At 50.5% G+C, this 20674-nt stretch overlaps 1 long non-coding RNA gene and 1 other non-coding gene across 2 annotated transcripts; both read right to left on the reverse strand.

Annotated features, from left to right (window-relative positions):
- Positions 1-7662: 7662 nt before the first annotated feature.
- Positions 7663-7764, reverse strand: LOC132009492 (U6 spliceosomal RNA). Its single transcript, XR_009401962.1, has one exon. It is a non-coding gene; the product is annotated as a U6 spliceosomal RNA (small nuclear RNA).
- Positions 7765-16571: 8807 nt separating this feature from the next.
- LOC132018929 (uncharacterized) lies at positions 16572-20137 on the reverse strand. Its single transcript, XR_009404689.1, has 2 exons — positions 19372-20137; positions 16572-19173 (listed from the first exon to the last, which is right to left on the reverse strand). It is a non-coding gene; the product is annotated as an uncharacterized LOC132018929 (long non-coding RNA).
- Between the last annotated feature and the right edge of the window lie 537 nt (positions 20138-20674).

Consider the following 20674-nt stretch of genomic DNA (forward strand, 5'->3'; position numbering starts at 1 on the left):
ACTCTTGATCTCAGGGTTGTGAGTTCGAGCCCCATGTTGGGTGTAGAGATTTCTTAAAAATAAAATCTTTAAAAAATTTTTATAAAATTCTACATTCACTGCGGGGCTCGAACTCACAACCCTGAAATCAAGAGTCACACGCTCTACTAATTGAGCTAGCCAGGCACCCCCCAATGTCCCCGCAGATCAGTCAGTTAAGGGTCTGCCTTTGGCTTAGGTCATGATCTCAGGGCCCTGGCCTTGAGCCCCAGCAGTGGACCCCTTGCTCAGCGGGGAGCCCGCTTCTCCCTCTCTCCCCCTGCTTGTGCTCTCTTTAACAACCGTAACAAAAGAGATGTTCTCTCAACCAAAGCAGACCAGCTTCCTGTCCTTCCCCGTGTCCCAATTCCTCTTCCTCTGCCCTGCACACTGCATCTCCCTCAGGCTTGTCCGGGTTTGGCGTCCCCTCCAGCCTATAGGAGCCCAGCACTCCAGAGAGGGCTTGTCCTCTCACATGACCGGAGTTTGGGCTGAGACCAAGACCTGGAACTCTAACCAGGTTCCGAGAGATAGGGGAGCCCCCGCCTGGCTAGAAGAAGGGCCCATTTGCCAGGCCAACTTTGCACACTTCCCCTTCTGCTTTCAGTGTTCCTGATGAGACGGGGCTGTTGAAGGAAGAAGTTATTGCAGTGATGGACAGAGGGGCCCTGGGAACCATGGGCTCAGGTTGGAGCCAAGGCAGCCCCGTTCCCAGGTGCAGAGAACATCCGTATGGTGACCAGTGAACTGAATCGGGATCCTCTTGACCTCTCCGGGCATGTGGGGGGAGGGCCGGGGGAGGCTGGCCAAAGCTGGGGGAGAGGCGGAAGGAATCCCAGAGACAGAATCCCAGACAGAGGCGGCAGCTGCTACGGGCTTGCACGGAACTCACTTAGGATCACTGCACACTGCCCCGGCTGGGTCCTGACCTGGGGGGTCTCCTGGATCCATCCTCCAGATCCCAAGCGCCTGCAGAGAGTCTCAGACCTCTCAGTGCCCACTCTGGCCCCTCCTGCCCCAGGGGGAGTTCCTAGGCCCCTTCCTTCTGCTCCCCCAGGGCCACTCCACACCCCAACCTGCCAGGCCAGAGCTCCGCCCTTCTGGCCTCTGCCACCCAGCCCTTCACAAGAGCCATCCTGGTCCTTGGAGATGCAGGGCAGCGGGAAGCTGGTCCTGGGAGCCTTAGATGGAAGCGGCCAGCTAGGGAGCACACCCTGAAGAATGTGGTCACTTCAGGTACGCCCCTCAGTCTTGGGGTTCAGGGCCCCCGAGTTCGCTTCTTTTTCTCAGAGGGACTAAGTAAGTCATCTTCTCCACAAGGTTCAGGGAAAGGGGGGAGGGGGCTGCAGCCACTGGAGCCCTTGGGTGCCTAGGTCCAGGTCCTCCGAAGGGGAAGGGGTGAGGGAGGAGACCGTGGAGAGGAAGGGCCTGGACTGGGGAGCCGGGAAGCAGCAAGGGCGCCGCAGGGACTCGAACCCTGGCCCAGCGGGGCTAGGCGTGCCGCCACCAGCGCCTTTTGCTTTTTCCTCCTTGCTTTCTCACAGACTCAAAGGTGAAAAGCAAAACCTGGACGCGGCCATGAGCCGCATCCAGTAAAAGAAACACCTGCGGCGGCTCCGCACCCCCCAACACCCCAGGCTCACTCCTCCCTCCCGATCACCCTTTCAAAGGTACAGCCAGGGGGACGGGCGTCCCCTTGGCTCCGTGGCCACAGTTTCCTGTGGTGCTGGACGCACAGTCCCACTGCAGAAGCTCATGACCTCAGAGGGAGGAAAACGGAACCACAAGGTATGGTCCTGCTCACTCTAGGACAATGTCAGCAGCAATAAGCCCTTGTATGTATATGGAAATTTCCAGAAAGATCCTGAGACACTTGAGAGGCCACCTCTGTGTAGGACTGAGATGGATGAGGGGAGAGGATTTTACTTTAGACCTTTCCCAAGGCTTGAATTTTTAACTCGGTGCAGATTCCTTTTATAATTAAAGACAAAAATCTCAAGTTTTTCATCGGAACAGGAAAGAACTAGGGGCTACCTCAAGCACCCTGGCCCAGCTCAAGCGCCAATGATCCCTGGAGTCTGCTGTGGCCCTGCCCTTGGGGCCACACAGACTAGCCCACCTGTCTCGCCTTCCAGCCTTGGTCTCTCCACCTCTGCCGGCTGTGGGTCCTTCCTGGGAACTGCCACTGCTTGGAGATGAAGAAGCAAGCCCAGCAGTCCCAGCTGCCTCGCAGTGGGCTGAGTTCCCGAGAGGACGGGTCCAGGAGCCAGGAGCACCAGGGAGCCCACCCTGGACCCTTGGCCAGTTTACCTGCCCCGGGTCACCCTTCTGGTCTCCTGAGCACCGCGCCTGTGGCTCCCAGGCCGGGCCCTGCCTCCCGTGGGCCCACGGCGGGTCCAGTGGAAGCGCCCCCACCGGCTCTGTGGTCCTCGTCCGGAGTCCTGGTCTGGCCTCTCCCTGGGGGAGGCCCCTGGACCCCCCGTCAGCCCTGAGGAGCTCAGCAGTCCCTCCCCAGCAGGGTCCAGAGGAGAAGCTGAGGCTCAGAGAAGCTGAAACCAGTTCAAGGTCACACAGGTGCATCTGGTCAGGCGGAGAACAGGGTCCTCTCTACTAGTCCTGAGGAACTCAAGCAGAACCAGCCCCATTTCACTCATTCATTCATTCATTCATTCATTCATTCACACACACACACACACACACACACACACCCCAAGGTCTGGGGACCACTGTGCGGCCTCAGAGCCAGGCTTCCATCGCCTTCACCCCATCTCCCTCATGCCCCCCCATGACCTCCTAGTGTCCAGTCACAGCCTCCCTTCAGGCTTCGCCGCCGCCCACACCCCACAAAGGACAGGCACTTACTTACTGCAGCAGGAGAGGGGAACCAGCCATCTAAGTCCCAACCTGACGAAGCAACAAAGCTCTGGCCTTAAACGGCCTCAGAAATGGGGGGGTAGTCAAAACCCTCTCTGTAAGATGAGCAAAGAATTCAACACGTTAGTGACAAAACCCGTGAGGCGTGTACTTAAGGCAACCAGAGAGTCACCCACGCCGGGACATGTGTCCCTGGCGAAAACTAAAATGGCTTCGCACACACAGTCAAAACCAGGAAAAACAGGGCACCTGGGTGGCTCAGTGGTTTGGGCTGCTGCCTTCAGCTCGGGTCATGATCTCAGGGTCCTGGGATCGAGCCCTGCATTGGGCTCTCTGCTCCGCAGGAAGCCTGCTTCCCTCTCTCTCTCTCTCTCTCTCTCTGCCTACTTGTGATCTCTGTCTGTCAAATAAATAAATAAAATCTTAAAAAAAAAAAAAAAAAAACCAAGAAAAACTGTGTGGCAGGGCAGGGGGAAAGGAACTGTGGCCCCTTCGCAGCGCTGGGGGACACAGGGCATCAAGCCAAGAACCCAGCAGCTGTCGCCCCTTCCTTCCCGCAGGTGGGGGGTGAGTGCCGCTGCCTAAGCAGCCTTGAGGTATGAAAGGGATTTGCCCAAAGGTGTCCGTGCCTATGTAATTTACCATCACAAAGTGCCCACCTGGAAGCCCCCCCCCCCCGGGGGGGGGGTGGCGCCCAGGCAGGCTCACACCCGGGGTGGGAGGACCTCAAGCAGAACAGGTGGGTTGAGCATGGGTAACCGCCACATCACCAGGAGTGTAAGAAGCAAAGTAATTACCAGTCCCAACTGCATTCGATGAACACGGCTGTGAGCAGGAAGCAGAAATTAGATGTAAAAATACTTTCCAAATTCACCAGTGGAAAATTCCCCAACACACAAGCACTTCATTCAAATGTAAACAAGGCGGCAGTCAGGCTAGGGGGCTGGGTACGGGGTAGGCTGGTGAGGGGGGCCACCAGCATCGAGCACTCCAGACCGCAGTCTCCACGTAGCACACGCTGCAGCGAACACAGAACAGAGCTGGTGAGCAATCCGGGGGGCCGGGGGAGGCCGAGGGGCGGTCAGGGAACCAGCAGTGCTGGGGAAAATGTCATCACACTTCTCATTACAGAGGGATACAGTGGGTTTGGATGGGACCCACTACCATCGAGAGGGACGATCCAAAATCTGGAACGGGACCAAGAACACCCTCACATGCCGTAGAACTTCTGTAAGAATCATCGGACCTTAAGCGATGAAGACAGGGAGCCCAGATCAGGAAGGCAGAGACCACACAGGGCACTGCCTCAGGTAACCATTCATTAAGCCAGCAATGGACTGTAATAGTTAAAACAAAACAAAATAAAACAAAACAAAAAACAAAAAAATAAACACAACCTTCCAAACTACTGGAAATTTTAAAGCATATCCTTAATAACTACGTTCAAATTATGTATCAAAACTGCAACAACCAAGCGTATGGGAAAGAAGGACAACCAAGTCTTTCCCCAAATACAGAGGGCGAGTCTCCAGTGCCCTGCGGGGCACATCATGAATCCCCCCTGTCCCCGGCCCCGAAGCCCCACGCTGCTCTCCTAGCTCCTGCCAGTCCCCTCACAGCTCAGAGGCTTTGCTCATGCCCTTCTCTCAGCTGGGAAGGCTCTTCCTTACGGGTTCGTCTACCCTTCCAAGGAGAGCTCAAAGGCCGCCCTCCCTGGGCGAGCTGGCCTGGGCAGGGCTGGTGCAGGACGGACTGCCTCAGCCCGAGCCTCCATCGCTGCGTGCGGCCTCCCTGCCCTCCCGGGGCTCCCGATTCCGCACGCCTCTGCGGGCCTCTGGAAGAAGAGTAACAGAACATCCGACATCCGAGAAAAGCAGCAGAATTAACAAATTACAACATGAAGGTAGCAGACCTGCCTATCCTACCTAAAGCTGCTGCTTTGAAAAGGCCAATAAAATAGGTTTCTTGAAAGTCTGATTCAGATAAAGAAAGACCAGGAACAAAAAGTGAAAACTATTGATAAAGATTAAAATGCCAGGGCGCCTGGGTGGCTCAGAGGGTTAAGCCTCTGCCTTCAGCTCAGGTCATGATCTCAGGGTCCTGGGATCGAGTCCCACATCGCATCGGGCTCTCTGCTCAGCAGGGAGCCTGCTTAAAAAAAAAAAAAAAAGATTAAAATGCCAAAAAACCCTGCTCCACATTAATACATATGAAAATGGCAATTTTCTTAGAAAATTTAAGCTTGAACACCTGACTTACGATGAAATAGAAATATGGACTTGCCTGTACAAGAAATTCAGAGTTTTTGAAAACCACCACCGCATCTTCAAAGGAAGTGGCAGCCCAGGCAGCATTTCAGAACTCGGTGCTCAAATATTCGCCCACGGTATTTCTATGCCGACGAGGCCAGGAGACGGCGGTGCCCCTCGCTCCCAGCCCCTGGGCCCTGCGCGCTCCTATCACGTTCACCCCAACCACACAGTCGGTTCCAACTGGATTTCTGTCCCCATTTTATCAAGGAAAACTGGCTTCCAGGATTAAAGACATTTGGCCAAAGTCATGTGCTAGTAAGTGGCAAAGCAGGGAACAGAAACCCAGATGTCCAGCTCAAAGCTGGGCTCTCGGCGGTGCCTCTGCCTTTTGGGACATCCTGGGACCAACACTTGAGCGTGCCCTGAAGGTGAAGTGAACCCACTGATTCACTTCTGTGCAGGCAGACCAAAGCACCAGGCCTGGGAATGGTTTGTCTCAGAAATCACGGGCGCACTCAATATTCCATGATTAATTAATCACAATTAATTGTGAGGAATGTGAGAACATGGAAGCAGGAAGACTGGATGCTCGTTCAAAAAAAAAAAAAAAAAAGATGCAGGAAAGACAACTGCATAAATACAGTATCTATTATGCATTTAAAAGACAAAGAGAATATTCTAAGCCATCTACTGCCAGACGATGCCAGCTCTTGCACCAGGCGACACTTGGGGACACCGCCGGTGGAGGGACTCACCAGAGCAGGATCAGGTCACACTCTGTTCTCTGCCCCCACACCATCATTCACCCAACACCTGGACATTGGCCGCCGCATCTGAGTACGGCCCGTCCCACTTTTTTTCCCCTTGAATCCAGTTACTTTTAAAATACAAATTTATGTCAAAGAACACCACGAAGAGAAGTGGAAACACAACCCCCAGAAGGGAACATGTATCTGGCAATCAGCTCTCTGATCAGGGTCTAGTACCCAGAATGTACAAGAACTCTTAAAATCCAGGAATGAGACGAGAAACCCCCAATCAGAAGGGGAACAAAGGGTCAGTACACACTCCTCCGAAGATCCACACGCCGCCAACAAGCGCAAACCAAACTGACCCGAGACACCACTGCACACCCACGGGACGGCCACAGTCAGAGGAGCACGCGGGTCCGGGGCAGGAGTTCAAGCCCCACGCTGGGCAGAGAACTTCTATTAAAAAAAAGGCACAAAAAGCCAGGTAAGAAAAGTATTGACGAGGTCATCGAGAAGCTGGAACCCTCCTAAGTTACTGGCGGGCATGAAAAATGGTGCAGCTACACCGGAGGACAGCTTGGCAGCTCCTCAGAAAGTTAAACAGAGAGTTACCATCAGACCCAGCAAGCAGGCGGTTCCACTCCTAGGTACATATCAAAGCCAATGTGAAACAGGTTCACATAAAAAGCTCACAGCAGCATTATTCCTAACAGCCCCCAAATCGGACACATCCCAAGTGTCCCACTGATGACCAGATAAACAAAATGTGGTCTCACCCCACAAAGGAGCGAGGTGCCCTTACGTGAACGAACGCTGAGAACATTACGCCAAATTGAGACGGACATGCGGGGACAAATACTGTGAGTCCACTTCCGTGAGGAACCTAGAACACGCACGTCCAGACAGACAGACGGCAGGATGAACGTCACCAGGGCCCGCTGGAGGGCGGGATGGGGAGTTACTGCTTCATGGGTACCGGCTTCCATCTGGGAAGATGTTCTGGAAATGGGGAATAGTGATGGTTGCAAACACGCGGAGTATACTAAAAACCACGGAATGATATACTGCAGAAGCACTAATTTTACGGTATGTGTGGGAGATTTCAATTAAAAAGAGGAAAAATAAATTCCTTTTAAAAGGAGACATTATGCTACCACCATAAATAGAAAACCAGCACTTTTCAAGTACTTGTTAAAATACGCAAATATTAAAACTTAGAATGTTTATCAGCCAATCGCCCACACTGAGGACCACTGGAAAGACCATCAATGGGCAGCCCGATGTGTGCTGCTTGGGGCTCACCAGCACCTCCGGGGCCAGCCCGACCCTTCTCCATCTGCTGGCAGAGCCCACCAGAAGGCTAGGTGGGAACAAGACCGCAGTGCTCCTGGCTCATGAGTGAGGACAGCCCATGCGAGCGAGACAAAAGAGCAGCGCAGAAAACGAAATAAATCCCATCGAGGACAGAGCCAGTGGACGACTCTTACTTTTACACCCCAACAGAACGGTGCTCACCCCGTGTCAGCGGGGCCTTCCATCATTTCATTAACCCTCACCCCATTTCTTACTGGGTACCAGGATTATCCCTTCTTACACACGGAGAAACTGAGGCAGGGAGATGGTCCAGCATGGGAGCAGTCATCTGACTCAAGCACCCGCCCTGTCTGCCAACATGTAAATAATCAGCATATTTACTTTCAAAATAATGTGTATATATACAAAACAAGTCTTACTACATGCTACCTTAATCAGAAGTCTTTATTTTTTAAAATATGGAACACTTCACCGATTTGCATGTCATCGCTGTATGGGGGCCATGCTGATCTCAGTGTCCTTTCAATCTTAGTACATACATGTGCTGCTGAAGTAAGGACTACCTTAATCAGAAATTTTATTTTCTTTAAGATTTTATCTATTCATGAGAGACAGAGAAAGAGACAGGCAGAGGGAGAAGCAGACTCTCCGCTGAGCTGGGAGCCTGCCATGTGGGGCCTGATCCCAGGACCCTGGGATTATGACCTGAGCTAAAGGCAGATGCCTAACCGACTGAGCCACCCAGGCGCCCCAGAAATTTTAACAGAAAAATGTATCTCACCACAACACAGAATGTAACATTTCTAGAAGCAAAGGTCACAAATGTACGTAACTTGCACAAGTCTAAAATTCCATGAAAATCATCCTATCCTGAATGAGCAGGGATGGACTGTCTCGGTATCGTAATATATTGATAAATGTGATGCAATTCCAGTAAGAATCAGAAGACCTTCCAAAAGAATGCCAGGGGATGGTAGCACATATTACAATCACGTAAGATACTATCATCAGGTATGATAAAGCTAACACATGGACACACTGGGCTGGGAGAGGAAAGACAAAATGGAGGAAGACGAGAAGGTTCAGAAATAGAGTCAATTATATTAAATATTTAGTCCATAACCGACAAGTGCCATTCTGCATCAGTAGAGAAAGCATTATTCGGAGTGGTACTGGGAACATCGGTTAGCCATCCTGAAATAATTAGATTCTTACCTCATACTGTACAAACGACTTCTAGATGGATTAGAGTTATCTCAAATGTCAAAAATGAAAGCACTAGAAACCAGTGGGAAACAGTCTAACATCCAAGTATGAAACCACAATAGTAACAGATTTGATGACGAAACTTAAAACCATCGGCAAGATCCAACATGTACCTTTAAAAGGCAAACTACAACCTGAAACCGGTGACATGTCGTGGGTCAACTGTGCTCAAGAAAGGAAAAGAGAGAAGAAAGGCACACTGCAAGCCTGAAATCTGTTTTGCAGTACAGAAGGGTCAACGTCCTCAAGCCAAGACTTCTCAGAAGTGGAAACATAAGCGAAGCACAAAGCAGACGTACAGTTCAGCCAACAAAGCCCAGCTTCACAGCATCAGAAAGTGAAACACGGAGATACTGAATCTGCCTTCCGATCGGCGAAGATGAACTCCAAAACGCCAGGGCAGGGCTGCGGGAACTGCCGCTGCTGGCGGGCTGGGGAAGCCTGAGGTGCCCTTCCTAAAGACAGGCCCTTTGCAACCTCAGTCCTAAAGCCCAGAAGCCATAAAAGAAAACGTTGATAAGTAACTGTATTTGAAACCCCGAACAGCAAATTTTCAGCATGAAACATAAAAATCAGGATCAATGACAACAGGAAAGTATTCGCAGCACAAGTGACAAAGGGGTTATTTCTACAGTAGATCACGCTCTTGAGAATCAGGCACACAGCCCGATAGAAACAGAGTCAAAACTACAGTGAAATACTATTTTCACATAACCACCCAACTTAAGAACACAGTGTTGGTAAAGGTGTCGACGGAACAAGTTAACCCCCCAGTACATAAGCAGGCAGTGGCCATCACGTTTAGAAAGCCACCTGGACTGTGACCCAGAATCCTCCTGTAAGGAAAGCTTCCCTCAGGGGCACAGCTACCCTATACTCAGCATAGCCTTATACACAGTAAAAACTGCTGGAACAATCTAATTGTTCCCCAAAAGGGAAATGGGTAATTCGAACAAAGACTATCACACAGATGTGCAAAAGCCCAAAGCAGACCATAGAAGATCTGCAGTGAGCTCCTTGAGGTACTATTGCTCACCGAATAGTCCGAAGTACAAGCCAGGGTATGGTACAGCAGATCTTCAGTGAAATACCTACACAGGGTTCTTCGGAAAGAGCCAGCAACTGGCCACGGTACTGGCCCCTGTGGGAAGGGAGCCTGGGGGTTAGAGAAAGATGTCACTCCATCTCCTCCAGAGGGTTTGAATTTTTAACACATGCAGGTTATTACTTTCAACATTTTTTATACCTTGAAAGAAATCAGAACAAAACCCTCAGAGCCTTGTCATGGAGGTCAGCATGGGGGAGGGGCGGGGCCTCGCAGTGACACACAGACAGCTGGTCACACTACAGTTTCATCAACGGAGGAGTCAGGGGGACAGTGCACCGATTACCCCAGAGGCTAAGGGGGCAAAGATAAGGCTGCCAGGCCAGATCCTGGGCGTTGGCATTCCCAGTGTTAAGCTTTCCGGGACCCTATTAGAGCCCGGTTCCCACCTGTGCTCCTGGCACTTGGTGGCCTCCGAGAAAGCAGCGGGGGCAGTGCTGAGCGGAAGGGCAGGAGAGGACACGGACTGGGCGCACTGAGCCCAGTTCCTTACCACTTAGGATCAGAAATGCCTGCAGACGGATGCCAGGTGAGATTTCAACAGACCAAACAAAGCAACCAACGAGATACAATCAAATGCAGCGTTCTGCACAGGTCCCAACTGCTGTCCTAGAATAGTTTGTTTTTCAACCTGCTTAGGGGAAAGAGCACCAGAAGAAGACGGAGTCTGCTGGGTCCATTCTCGTTTTGTGCTAAATGGACAGTCCCAGACCCAGACAGCACAGAGAGGGAGAGCTGTCGTGTTGTGCTGTCCCGGAGGGGCTGTGAAGGCCTGGAGCTTCCTTAAAAAACATACTTTGGTAGTTTTTTGTTTGTTTTTTAAGTGCTATATGAAAAGAAAGCAAGTAAAGATAACCCGGTATTCAGGATGATGGTAAGTTGGCCCAGAGGGAGGCAGGGAGATGGCGGGGGGATGACCCCATGGGCAGAGGAAGCTACTGTCTCAGGTCCTAGTTTTCATACTGAACAGAAGATCCAGAAATGCTTACTACATTATTAAAAACATGGAAGCAAATGAAAGAGCCATGTTATGTCATGAATCAAAAGATTAACCCAGTTTTGTGTACTTGAGTTCCAACAGGGAGAGAATATTCTTGCCTTAAGAGGAATAGCAGAGCCTCCACTTAATATGTTTTAAAAAACAGTGACAGTCATCAATAGTTGCTGTATTTGATTAAAAACAACAGAAACTGGAGGCTAAAAACTTCAGAAACAGATTACGTGGATGATCGTTAAGACATTAGTATTGACCTGGAACAAAACAAACATAGTATTTACTCAGTAAAAGTTTGATATTTCAACTTTGTAATTAACTTAGATCTACTCCTAAGTTGGATTCATAGGTCCTTAAATGGCAAAGAGTACTTATTAAACGGTGAGAGTACATACACGTTTAGATAATAAAGAAAAAGTAACTAGAAGCAAAACCAACAGACTTAGTTCTTACTGGACTTGGTATACGAATGTTTTAAAAGTCCTTGTGTGATAATACTTCTTGCACCAACAATAAAAGGAATAAACCAGACTAAGTTTGATAATTGTAACTGGCAAAAGCTTACCTTCTGAAGTGAAGAATTCATGATTGTTAATGAAACGCAATATGGAATTTCACACGGTAAGTGGTCAAAGAGGAAAAGGCAGAGAGTAAAATCAAGTGGTAAAATAAATTAACCAGTAAGTTCAAAAACAGGAATTAAGAATACCGACATACTTCTCAAAGTAGCAATAAACAGTCCCTAACATTGGACTTAGCAATGATTTCTTGGACATGTCACCAAAAGCACAGGTAACGAAAGTAAAAAAAGATAAACTGGATAGAAGTTAAAAACTTCTGCGCATCGAAGAACACCATCGACAGACTCCAAAGGCAATCTACACAATGGGAGAAAATACTTGTAAATCACAGATCCGATAACGGGTTAATATCTAAAATATTTCAAGAACGAAAATCAGTAACAGTAACAACCCAGTTTTAAAAATGGGCAAAGAACTTGAAAGATATTTCTCCAACCAAGACATACGGATAGCCAACAATCCTATAGAAGGAGGTTCCACATCACTAATCATTATGGAAACGCACATCAAAACCATAGAGAGACGCCACTTCACACCCAGCAGGATGGCTGTTATTTCAAGTACGAGACCACATGCTGACAACAATGTGGAAAACTGGAATTCTTACAGACTGCTGGGATGTACAGTGGGGGCCGCTACTATGGAAAACCGCAGCTCCTCAAAAAATAAAAACTAGAAATACCGTATGATCCAGCAATCCCCCCGTCTGGGTGTGTCTCCGAAAGAAATGAAAGCAGGGTTTCAAAAGGTTATTTGTACACCTGTGTTCATAGGAGCATTATTCACAATAACCAAAAGGTGGGCACACCCCAAGTGTTAACCAACAGATGATAAATCTTATGTACCATGGAGTATGTTTCTGCTCGCTTAAGTAACCTCTACATCCAACACGGGGCTCCAACTCATGACCCTGAGATCAAGAGCTGTATGCTGTACCAACTGAGCCAGCGAGGCACCCATATTTCAACTCTTAAGCGGGAAGAAAATGTTGACACCTGCTGTACCACAGGTGAGCCTTGAGGGTATTCCGCCAAGTAAGATATGCCAGTTGCGAAAAGAAATACTTTGTGATTCTACTTAACACAAGGTGCCTAGAGTCCTCAAGCTCATAGAGACAGAGAAATAGAATGATGGTTACCAGGGACTAAAGGGAGGTGGTCATGGGGAGTTACAGAATTTCAGTTTTGCAAGATGAGAAAGTTCCAGAGATTGGATACACTCACAAGAGGCAATGTAAGCTTTCCATAGAGTGTCTGAGCCTCTGACAAGAGTTGTAAAACCAGACATGCTCATGGACCAAGCAACGGCACTCTGGGGAACAAACAGGACACAAAAACTCGAAATTCGTACAGATGCTCACAGCAGGCGCCACCTACAACAGTCAAAACACTGCTTACAACTTAGGACTGGGCTATACATCCAACAGCAGCAGCACTATGGGTCAAAATAATGCAGTTGTTCATTTGATCTTTTTTGAGGTCATGGACCTCTTCAGCGAGCTGTATATACATACATATATACTTACACAGTTTGAGCATTCACAGGCCTCTAGAAGCCCATCTGTGGCATTCTTAAGATTTCATTTATCTGACAGAGAAAGCGAGAGAGGAACACCAGCTGGGAGAGTGGGAGAGAAGCAGGCTTCCCCCTGAGCAAGGAGCCTGAATAGGGGCTCAATCCCAGAACCCTGGGATCATGACCTGAGCTGAAGGCAGCCACTTAATGACTGAGCCACTCAAGTGCCAACTGTGGCATACCTGTGAGAGCATTAACCGAGAAAAAGCCACTTTCAATGTATTTGTGAACTCTGCTGATACAGACATGTGCATGGAAACAAAATTACATGCAAAACCAGAACAGACCAGAACACTGATTTGCACACTGATTGTTGTTACATAAAAGGCTCAGAGCAACGCAGGCAGGTGCCTAGAGGGCAGGAGAGGGAGCAGGACCCAGGGACCAGACCTGAGCCCGGGCAATAAAAGAGAGGAAGGCAGCACTGCAAATGCCTTGTGCCCAACACACATTGCATTTCCCCCGTCACACCTGAGGGTAACGGGTTCGGCTCGGTGGATGGGGTTGGGTGGGGTTAAGCTGCTGAATAGCCAGGTCAGAAGGACCCAGATCTGTCTTTATGCACCTGCTTTTGAGCACCCCCTCCCAGTGGGGGGTTGCCATAAGTTCAAAACAGAATGGCGGAACAGGGAGCCATGGGGAAGCAACCACCAGGACCCCACCAGGAGACAATACCTGCCTGTCCCCACATTCTTCTCTAGTGAACTGTCCCACTGGGACAACAACCCTCATGGCCGACAGGACTCTGCTACTCACTCTGTCAAGGAGTCCCGGGGAGGCCGGCACAGGGCGGGGAGCAGCTTGGGGGGCTCTGAGCAAGCAGCAGCCACCCCCCCCAGCCCCACCAGCACAATAAACTCCAGCTGCAGTACATGTTTAAATGTAAAAACAAATGAACCATAAGTGCCACAATAGAGAGTATTGAGGTCCTTCAAGGGTGGGAGAGATCTAAGCCCAACACCAAGTACAGAAACCGTAAAGTGCCGACCGCTGAAAACCCGTGTCACATTCGAGGTCTGAAACAAAAGCAGCAAAAGGAAAGGCAATCTGCAAACCAGGAAAAATATTTCCAACAAACTAGGTTATTAATGTCTTTAATACATAAGTGCCTTTACATAACCACCAACAGAAAATGAACCAGGAAGCCGAAGCGTGTGTGCACGTGGGCACGCGTGTGTATACACACACACCCCACTGCAAATGACCCAATGCACACAGATGTTGAGCCTCAGCAGCGGCGGAGCAAGGCTCCCCAGTAGAGTAGCCTGGACAGCGTCCCCCGCCCCCGGAACATTACGGGGCTGATACCCGTTCTGTGGAGAACAGCCGGGTCCACACCAACAGCGAAAAAAACAGATTTAGGAAACCCCTCCCAGGAGGGTGATATTTACACCATGAGTGAATCTCAAGTCCTATGTCTGACATAGTGATTTCATACATTCGTATCTCCCCAAGAAATCACCCCAGATGTGAGAAAGTGGGAGCTACAGGGAAGGTCAGCACAGCTCTACTTCCTGAGAGAAAACAAAAAACAAGCAGAAAATAGTTGATGTCACCTGAAGGAGATTGTTTAAACTGATACAGCCACACAACGGGTTACATCACCACCACCAAAGTTGCCTCAAAAACAGGGAAAGATGTTCACTGCCAGTAACAGATAACTGAGGATTTTGTTTTTTTCCAATTGTATTGGTAAAGCCCACGATAAACCCTTTTTATATACATGAGAACTTTAGTTAAGATATTTCCCGGGGTGAGGAGGAGGTACGGAGCTGAGGGGCCCGCAGCAGAGCAGTGTCCTACCCGCAGGCCACAAGATAGCTGGGGGCGGGCACCCACCAGAGCTAGGTCAAGCCCATCCTCCTGGGGACTTACATCCTCACATCTTTTTATTTTCGGCTGTTTTGCTTCCTTTGCCTCCCTCTTGCCACCGCCAGGCCATGTCAGGCCGCAAACACACAAACCGCCGCGCTCCGTTTCATACCAGCACCACCCGGGGCCAGAGCTTCCCATTTCCTCCAAAGACTTAGTGACCCGGAGAGGCGAGGTTCGGCATAAAACGTCCTACTAGTCCCTTAATGCTCACAGTCAAGGACCCCAAGGGCAGTGACAAGGCGGAAGCGGGGGCCTTTTCTGTCCCATGCCTTCTGCGGGGCCGGCCAGTCCTGCAATTCTGTCCGGACAGGGCCCCCAGAGGCGCCTCTACCCACACCCACTCGCGGGCTGGAGTCCCTTTTCCTGGGACTTCCGGGCCCGCTTCCTGCTGTCCGTAGGCCCCATTACTTGTACTTTGCACCGTTTTCTACCTGGTGGATTTCACCGTATCCTCCACAGCCTGTGGCAGTTCAGAGTGAAGGCTCCATTTTATGCTCTAGAATGCAAACTGATCAGCAAAACTCACCAATGCGGTCACCCACACCAGCAACCCAGCCCACGTGACCCGAGCCTAAGGGCAGGTAAAGAACAGGTAGAAACCTCTCCCTTCCAGCAGCCATCTCAGGGGCTCCCGGACTGGAAGGCGGCTATGAGACAAGGGGCTCAGCCTTCAGCTGCCTGCTCTCAGCCAGGGCCAAACATGTGCACCCTCATGGAAATTCTTCATCAGCCCACGCGGTTGCTAGGAAACGGTGACATTTAGGAAGGCATTTATAGCATTTATATCAAGGCCAGAATGCTTCCTCATCACGAGAAACCAGTTTGGAATAAAGGGCAGGGTGGATGGGGGAAGGCTGAGGTAAAAAGGCAGAGAGAACGGGTAAATAGGAAAGGCGGCCTAGATTGTTCTAGGAGGATCAGGAACCAGAATGGCAAGCAGGGAAGACCCTCGAACCTGAACACCGCAGCCCCCACTCACAGCAGAGCCTTGACCTCCCCAACAGGCCACTTCCTCCTCCCCAGCATCCAACTCCAGGTTCTCAGTAAGACACATCAGGGTTCTTGAGGACCCACAAGCGGCCCACGCAGACCCAAGGACTGAGGACCACGGCCAGTCCCACAGTTGCTCTTCCTTGTCGAGGGCACCAGCACTCACCTGTCCCTAGTTCAGGTCTTGGCTCCCCTTCCAGAGACAGGTTTCCCTTTCAGTTCCCTCCAGAAACAAAACTCTGAAGGGGCTGGCAGCAGTTTCTATTCTGAAACTCCCCAAAAGCCTTAGGGACTGACAGTATAGGTACCAACAGCAGCAGAGGGACTTTGCTCCCAACCCAGGGTACACACAACAAGGCAGTCCCCGAGGCAAACTTAAGACTCCAACAGCCTCTACTCACGCCCTGTGTGTACCCCTGGCCTGCTTCACACAAAGGTACACACCCGAGCCCAATCTCATGTCACCCCACAAAGGCAAACCAAACTCTTTTTAGGACTAGAGAATGATGAGCTTAGACCCACACCCCAGATCCATTCCAGCCTCCCCCAAACCACAAACATGGAAAACATGACACGTTCTATTTAGACTGTTTCCCCTCAACAAAAGAAATGACCCGCCCCCTTTCTGACAAGGCCATTTGGAAATCTCACCAGTTCAAGTTCCAAGATATTACAAAGTAGCCCCCGGACCCGGAAACTGACCTCCACCAGCTCTAAGGTTCAGCATCACATTTTTCACCACCATTAGCCACTCCCCAAGGTGAGCAGAGCGCCCACAGCCACCCACCAGGCTGTGGAACACTCGGGACACCCCTTTCTGTTTGAGGTTACCACACTCCACTTAATGACCTCAGTTACTTAATTCTCAAGAGCAAATCCCAGTCTAAATCTACAGTCAGAACAGTCCATTTCACGACAGGTACCTTGGTTTACATTCAAAATAAAGGTCAAAACACGTAACATAGCCATACAACATTTATGAGTTTAGAACTCCAACCTTTATTCGTGCTGTGAAGGGGGGGAAGAAAACCGATTAGTGATCACATACATGATGCAACAGAACTAGTTCTTACGACAGAGTTAACACAGGACACTCGAACCCACACACCCAAAAGTATTTCCCCATACACGCATGACTAATGTTCCTTCAATTCCTCGGACAGCAATTTCATTGTACCCAAGTCACCAATTAAAAACTGGACTAACAGATTCTTAAACATTAAAAAAGAACCCAGCAATCCCAGGGGCATAGTACAGGGCAGTTTAAATTTTAAGTGAAATTCAAGGGGAAGAGGCACAGATCAAAAGCCACAGGTTATTACCTCACCAAATCAATAGGTGCAGCTCAGAAAACAATTATGAGCCGTTTTTTCAGCTCTTTCTCTACATTTTTTAAAAACAGACCACATCCAGTACAGGTCCCTCCCCGCCCCATTTTTGTTTATTTCCCAAATTGACTTTGACTTCATAGTTTCCCCTCAAGTACTGGTCAACTTAAAAAGCACATTCAAATTAAAGATACAGCCGATTAACTCCAACCTTCTCAAGGGTACATGGTTGTTTGCTCCCAAATACAGTTACAGGGACCACAAAAACGTTTTGTTACAAGAACTAAGGTTAATAGCAACCATTTTTACTGCTGTTAATAAACCACAAAAAGGAGATTTGTTTATAAAAAAGTTCCTTTGAAAGTCATTGCATTTTCCCTTTGTTCAATTTTCAATCACAAAATCTCAGTGAACAGAAGTATTATAAACCCATTTAGAGTATACCTTAAAAGCACACCACCTCTTTTAAAATTTAAGTGCATTTCAGCAGCCACTTCAAGTCTTTCCTAAGATTTCTAGCTCCGATACAGACTGCTCACCTTCACATAAACCACTGTAGCAGCTAGTGAGGCAGCGAAGGCGGCGCTCACGGCTGATGGGAATTTCTTACCCCCCTCTCGGGACTGGCAATTCCCATTCAATTACAGGTTTTCAGTCTTTCCCACCCTGCAAGCAGAGCAAAACTATTTTGCTTTTCCTGCACTTAGATTTCTAAAGGACTTTTAAGTTTCTAAGCAATGTTTGTGCTCTTCCCCACCTTGCAGAGCAAAACAATTTTGCTTCGTTCCCTGCATTTACATTTCTAAAAGGACTTAAGTTTCTATGCAATGTTTGTGCTTCCAAAAGGTCTATCTTTCCTAGTAGGGTTTACCCATTTTTTTACCCCGTTGTTCAGTTTCCCCAGCGCTCTACTTGACCTTTTCGCCCAAATTCCCTTCAACCCACATTTCCCACCACCTCACCCCTCTGCAGCACACACCTCCCTCACCCAACCCTCTCCCTGTCCTCACCCTCTACCCCTCCCAGTACCAACGTCAAGCTGTGCTCCACCCCACCCCTCAGGGTCCTCCCATTTGGTAACTGAAACTTTAAACAAAAAAACAAACCCAGTTAGGGCTCAAAAGATCACTGATATACCCCAACTATTCCCTTTGCTTAGTTGCCTGCAATGCAATTGCAACGCCCATTTTTAACAGAATTTGACCACAACCAACTCCCATCCCCAAGACTGGAGCGTCAATATCCCCCCTCCCCCAAATTTGCCAGCAGGCTGCATTCAAGTATTGCCTAAGGCATTTCCAATGTGAACACTTTCCCAAAATACAGCTTAGACCATCACACTACTTCCTCCAACCAAGGCACAGGCGGGTGGACAGGTCAGAGGGTCACTGGGCTCCCATCTGCAAGATTCATCTACAAGGCATCCCTCTGCGTTGTGGCACCTCAGATCGTCCTACAGCTTAAGAATCTTCTCGAAGCAAAGTTCGTAGCCCAGAACCAGTTATGACTGGAGGCTCGATCTAGAAGATGCAGCATCTGAAAACCTCCACCGCAGAAGAGGAGAGGTGCCTGCTGGCATTCAGAGGCCTGAAGTTGGTGCTCCTGGGTCAATCAAATCATTTCTGTGTATGGCCCGATGGATCTGCTTTTGCACTTTTAATGACAGCCCCTCCATAAGCTCATCTGAAAACCTTAAGTGGCCTCCTGAATACAGGGCTTCCTGAGCAAGGCCGGGAAACGGGACACTGGAGAAAACTTCCTCCTAAGCCTCTGGAAATTCAATCTGCAGACATCAATTTAGGCGGGCTCTCTCCTTCAGGGTCTCCCCTCCTGCACTGCTAGGACTCACACTGGCCAGAGGGCTCCATTTCTCCTGGGTGCCATCTGATCACCACGATGAACACTACAGCAACAAACCATGGTCCATGAGGCATTCTGGAACCTTAAGCTGGTGCCGTTGCCGCAGGCCCCTCCAAGGTACACATCTGATCCCCCCATCTCCTCAGGCAGGCAACACCCCCCCAACCCACCCCCGAGTCTCAGCAAGGAGGGACTTTTTCCCCTTCACGTTACCAACACAGCCAAATTTTTCAGGGCCTTTGGCAACTTTCCCAAGCTTACCACGTTACCAGAAGCCATATTTTAAACGAATGGATAACCTCGAGAAAGTTAAGAAGAGAAGGGCCAGAATGAGTTCACAGAAGTTAGCACCGAACCTAGAGGAAAAGTCCAAAGAGGAACACTGCCACCTGGAAAATAAAGTGTGGGTCAATTTCGTCTGCGGACACACAAAACATCCTGCCTCGCAGCCCCAGCCTGTCGGACATGAGGCGCCACACCAATAACCGCTTAGATGGCACCTTACCTCCTCAATCACTCCTGACACCACCCACACCAACAAGGTGTCTGGCCTGGACCCTCTCCCAGGCCAAACCAGTACTACATACCACCCTGGGCCAGGGAGGTCAGCCCCGCGAAGCTAGTTCAGTTTCCACAAGACCAGGCCTCATTCCCAGGCGGGGTCGCAACCCTCTGGAAAGAAAAGGGGGCTGCTGGCAGTGCCGCCAAGTTCAAGGTCTGCCCTCCCGGCCCACCTGCAGCTACACCCCACAGCCGGCCTTCCTGATCATTCTCCCAAGTATCAACCGCCCAGTTCCGCTTCCTCTACAGCAAGGGGGGCGAAATCCTGTCTCCTCTTCCTTCTATTTGCCTTCCTCCTCCCCTACAAACCGGAGAACTTGGGGCCCACTGGAGCTACACATGGTGGTGCCCTCCTAGACGTCAAGTTCCCCTTCCCCAGAAAGAAGCGAGAGCCGGGCCACAAGGGCTAGCCTCCCCGGTCACTGCGCAAACTATGGACATAACTCTCCCCACCATAGCACCCCCACTTTCCAGCTTCCTCTTTAACTTTGCTTGGTCTTGGACCCCAACCCCCGCCCGTCTCATCAGACCCTGCCTTCCCCTGCATCTTCCCCCTGAGGCCCTGAACTAACCACCTCCACCCTCCCAACTAAGCCCAAACCCGCGACCCTCCCTGGCGCTAACTCCTGACGGACAGGCCACAACTTTTGCTTTTATAGCCTTGTGCCGCGTCACTCGGGACACTGCTCAACGGGACGATTCCTCCACCGCCACCGGGGGAAAAAAGTCCCTCCCCCACCCTTCCCGAGGAGCCTCGGGCGGGTCCCCGTCTCCCCTCCTCTGCCTCCCCGGGGTCCGCCACCTGGATGCGCTTCGTGACACGGTGAAAAGATTTCAAGGTCACATTTCGGATGCGATTTCCGTGGGGGAGAAGCCCCCTTTGCCTCCTTGGGGGATGCGGGGGAGGAACCAGCACTCCATGAAACGGGGCGGGGGGGGGGGGCAGGGGGCGGGACGCCGGCTGGGGACGCACTCCCGAGGGGCGCCGACCCGAAACGCTGGGGTCGCCTCAGGTCACCCCGCCCCGCGCAAGTCCGAAAGAAGGGCCGGCTGAGCGTCTGGAAAATTCCAGGCGGCGGCGGCGGAGGAATCTCTGCAGAGGGCGCATCACCCCGGGCGGTGGCGTGGTGGGGGCGGGGCGCCTGCGCGTGACTTCTCGGGCGGCGGCTCGGCCTCGTGAGCGCCGGTGACGTCAGCGGCGCGGCGCGCGGGTGGGGGCGGGGCGGGCCGGCGTGGCGGGGTTCGGGACCCTTCTGGGGGAAGCAGGGACTGTCGCCGGTTGTCCGCGGGTAGCGTTTCTGCCTGAGAAACGCAGCTGTGATTTGTGTA

The sequence above is a fragment of the Mustela nigripes genome, chromosome 1, assembly GCF_022355385.1.
Source record: "Mustela nigripes isolate SB6536 chromosome 1, MUSNIG.SB6536, whole genome shotgun sequence".
NCBI lineage: Eukaryota > Metazoa > Chordata > Mammalia > Carnivora > Mustelidae > Mustela > Mustela nigripes.